Below are 4,964 nucleotides of genomic sequence, written 5' to 3' on the forward strand. Positions count from 1 at the left end.
AAAAAAAGAAATGTTAAATAAATTTCCAAGAGTCACATAATGTTGTGGATTCTTTCTATTAGCACCTCTCTCATTTTTTGTATTAATTTGGTATTGATAATTTCTCACTTATAAACTCCATGAAACCTAAACATTGTTTTGGATGTTGCTGTTATCATCAGCTTACCTGAAAAGGGTGTGTGTGTTTTGAGCATGCCTATAAATTATTCAAATATTTCTCAGATTCATTAGAATTCATGAGATTTCATTTCCAATATTACTCGGCCAAAGTATTGCAATGTTTTAGCTACATTTATGAAAATCTGATCTCCAAAATAATTACTTCAGGCACAGATATTTCCTATTTAATAATTACAATTGTTTACCTCAAGCAAATATTGAAGAATGCTTTACCTAGGGATGAATAACAAGGACATTAGAGGATGCCATTTTTTATGGAAGATATTTAGGAGTTTACTAGCATTCTATTTAATAAGCTGATATTGGCATACTAGGTTAGGAGATTTGTGGAAACAAATATATGATTTTCATCTTCAAAGATCTTATAATTAAGAACAAGTTGACAAATCAGAAAATATAATATTGGGTAGGAAACTTAAAGTGTGCATGAGAACTCAACAACGACCGAATAATGCAAGTTCTATGAAGGCAGACATATTGATCTGTTTTAATCAATCCTATGTCTGTGGTGCCTGGAATAGTGGAGAGCACAGAGTTAATATTCTATTAACATCAATTTACTGAAGGAAGGCATTCCAGGAAAAGAATGTTCTAAGCAGTGGAAGCAACATGAAAATTTTTGTATGCTTTTAATTACTTTAATATTAAAATTTAAAATTTTAATATTTTATTGTTGAAGAAAGCCCTGAATGCTTCCACATTACAATTTTCTGGGGAAAAAAAAAAATAATAATAGAACCCTCCTGAAGTTGTCAAGTAACTTCTCTTTCACTCAATAACTTTTATATGTTCTTAACATCATCATTGGCTTGTAGGATGAGGAGAAAAACTTATTAATGAAACATGGGCTAGAGAAAGAGAGAAGTAATAGAGAGCACAGGAGAAATTTAGCAAACAACATATTCTGTTTATTTAGCTTTCACTTTCTAGATTTTTCTCTGAGGTGAGTTTGTAGTTTAACTCTTTTGTTTTGGACAAAATTATTTCTTATACAGAATTCAAAGATATGTTCAAACCTCAAAGCCCCATATTTTCACATCTAGTTTAAAAAGTCATCTGGCTAACAGCCATTGAAGCAGGATTTTCCATCTCACTAAAGCAGTTAGGAGGAGACATAAAAAGGTAAAATTGTGCAACACTGTAAACTGGTACACACTGTCAACTTATTGTGAGAATATGAGAGGAATTCCCATTAACTACAAGGCCAATGGATATTGATTAAAAATATAATCAATATGATGTTGCTGCTGTGCCTGCCTGCCACAAAGTAGAGAGAAAAACTATTTCTTCCCTCTTTTTCTAATCCCTGGATCAGCAGAACAAAATATAAATCAAGCATAGAACTGAATAATCATTAATTGTGGACTGAATTGTGTCCCCTAAAATATGTGTCACTCCTCTGAAGGAAGGTTGGGGAATCTACTTCCGTAGTGATAGTGGCTTGGAAACCCAGGGAGGGGTCATTATGAGTTGGGTCTAACTTGACAGCACATAACAACAACAAAATATGTGTCAGTTTGACTAGATCATACTTCTCAGTATTATGTAATTGTTCTCCATTTTGTGATCTACTTATTCTTCATTTTTGTGATCTGATGCAACCCTCCTTGGCTTTCCAAGGCAGTATCTCTATGGAAATAGATTGCCCAATCTTCCTTCTGAGGAGTGGCTGGTGGGTTTGAACTTCCAGCTTTCTGGTTCGCAGTCAAATGCCTTAGGCACTGTGCCACAAGAGCTCCCATGTAATCATTGTATGTGCTATAAATCCTAATCTCTCTCTTTTTTTTTTTTTTTTTTAGTGTGATGTTAAGGCAGAATACAGTCTACAGCATTAGATTGTGTCTTGAATAAATCTCTTCTGAGACGTAAAATAGATTAAACAAGCAGGTAGAGATAGAGGGACCTGACTACCAACAAAAAAGAAGAGCCAGGAGTTGGAGCATGTACTCCATTCATGGTGTCCTTTTGTTGATAACCTCCTACACTCAGGGGAACATTAATTCCAAGACAGATGGAGATTCCAAGGAACACCAGGCCCACAGATCTTGAAATGTGACAAGAACATTCTTCCAGAGCTAACACATTATCCTTGGATCTGGTGCTATGAATTTGGACTTCAAGCCTCCTAAACTGTGAGAAAATATATTTCTGCATGTTAAAGACATTCATGTGATACTTCTGTTATAATAGCTCTAGATAACTAGGGTGCAATCTTGTCCATCTACTGACTAATTATTGGCAGTGTTACACCTCCTTATAAACCTTGCACTGACCCCTAGTACTATGTTTCATTCTTAATACATTCAGATATTATGATTTTAAACAATAATTAAGAATTAGGATAAGAGAAGGAAAAGAAATACTGGAATTATTACTGGATTGGACAATCTACTTTTGTAAAGATTTACTGCATCAGAAATCCAAAATGTGTTGCTACAAGCCAAATACGACTTGATGACAGTGAATTTGCTTTTATTAGTACTGTGGTAGTTAAGGTCATGCATCAACTTGGCTACGCCTGGTTTTGAGTGTCTGGGCAGCTTGTAGTTATTCTTCATGATGAGACTGGCAATCAACTCCATGGTGGGATCTCCCGCAAGCAGCTGAGGTGTTATTTTAGGGATGTGCTCTGCTTCTAGTATATAAGAAGGTTTTGGAATGGTCACTAGCTTTTTGGCATCCTTGACCTTGCATGTAACCAAGTCATTGTTCAGCAAGCTGCCATGCCCTGCCAATCTTGGGACTTTTTCTGGACTTGAATTAGTCACCTGCCATGTTGTTTGGTAATATCGGGATTGTGCCTTTTTACCTGTTGACCTTGGGTTTGTCAGCCTCAGCATCCAGCAGTTTACTGAGTAAAGAAAAACCTCCAGCTTCAGTGGGCTGGGAGCAAGAGGCAGAGTTGAAGCCCAAGGTCAAGGAGATTTCACTCAGCACTTAGCACTTTGAACCAGACTTCTAACCTCCAAAACTCTAAGGGAATAAACTCTTGTTTGTTAAAGCCATCCTACTTGTGGGTATTTATGCTGGAGTGGCACTAGAAGTAACCATAGTGGCTAAGACTTGCCTGCTAACCAGACGGCTCGTGGTTCAAACCCACCAGCCACTCCTCGGAAGGAAGGTTGGGCAATCCTACTTCCATAGTGATACTGCCTCGGAAACCCAAGGAGGGGTCGCTATGAGTTGGGTTTGACTCGATGGCACATAACAACAACAACAACAACAACAGGAGAGGAAAATAAGAAACCTCTAATAGGGGTATTTTCTTATTTATTTATTTATCTATTTATCTATCTATCTATTTATTTATTTATTTTTGTAATTTACTTAATACTCTCCATCTGTTAAGAGCATTAAAACATTTAATGCAGGTGAAAGAGGCTCTACATCAGCAGGTGAAGGTAAATAATAATAATAATAATAATAATGACATATATCTAAATTGTCCCTTTCCTCTACACACACTAAATTGTCCTATTATCCTGCACTATTTTCTTCATAGCCCTTATTGCTTCTAAAATGTGATTTATTCACTTATCTCTTTGCTATTGTTGGTCTTACAGACTACATTACTGTATTTATTTGCAAATAACAAGCTCCTTTTTTTTTTTTTTTTTTTTTTGCCAACCACTCACTCTCTCTGGGAGGTATTTTTCCTAAGCCTTGTTATATCATTTTTGTTTAATATATTGATACAAATAAATAAATAAAGCAGATTTACTAAACATTTCTCCTAGGGAGCAAGGAATGGTTAGCAAACAAATGTAGAAGATATATGTTATTTGTGAAAATACAGTATGTGCTTTATGAATGCAGAGTCATGCTCTGCTTTACTCACTGTTCTGCTTCCAACCACAGCGGAGTTTCTGAGATTTAATAGCTGTTCGACAAATATATCTAAATGGAAGGTAAATGAATGAATGAATTTTGATAATTCAGAGAAAAATTTTCTTTGAAATGATCTCCTTTAAGAATAGATCAAATATGAAAAATAATGACTTCTATTAAATGGGAATAGTAAGCCTTAAACAGAGAAATATACCCGATTTAAAATAATAATATTAATAATAATACATATAAGATAAAGATATATAACAGGAGAAAATTTGCAGGAAAGACACCAAAAAGGACTGGATGTATGTAATTATCTCTTACAAAGCCTTTTGTAATCAAGTGAGCTTATGCTGAACAGTGTTTACTAGGATTTCTCATGTCTTTCTTAAGTGTAATTACCTGATTTGATTAAATAATAATGCCACTCAGAGTTTAAAACTGGTTTTCTGAATATGGACAAATGGTATAGGAAAATTCTCCTTCCCCAAACCTTGATCCAAAGAACAGATACACATCTGAGGATATGTGATTGACTTTTATGTCTTAGTCAGAGAGAGTATATATATATTTCTGATGAATTTTCAGGGTGAAAATGAGGCTCTTCCAGGGCTCCTACGTTGTTTTTATTTTTTTCTTCAGAGAAGGCAGATCTTCAGGATTACAAGAGGACTCCTAACAAAATTGTTTACTGTATGTGATTTGGCACAGAAAAATACACTCTGGATGGTTTTCTCTTCATCATGTGTCCTAAATAAGACTTATGAAGAAGTATTTTGACACAGTCATTGTATGACTACAGCTAAGATATTTTATTTTATCAATTAAAATATAAGACCATTGTCCATCATTCTCAATCTGATTTATAGTGACACCATAAGATAGAGTATAACTGTCCCATTAGTTTTCTAAGGCTGTAATCTTTGATGGAGGAAGACTGCCACATCTTACAC

The sequence above is a fragment of the Orycteropus afer genome, unplaced genomic scaffold, assembly GCF_000298275.1.
Source record: "Orycteropus afer afer isolate SDZICR_OR568_19922 unplaced genomic scaffold, OryAfe1.0 scaffold00651, whole genome shotgun sequence".
NCBI lineage: Eukaryota > Metazoa > Chordata > Mammalia > Tubulidentata > Orycteropodidae > Orycteropus > Orycteropus afer.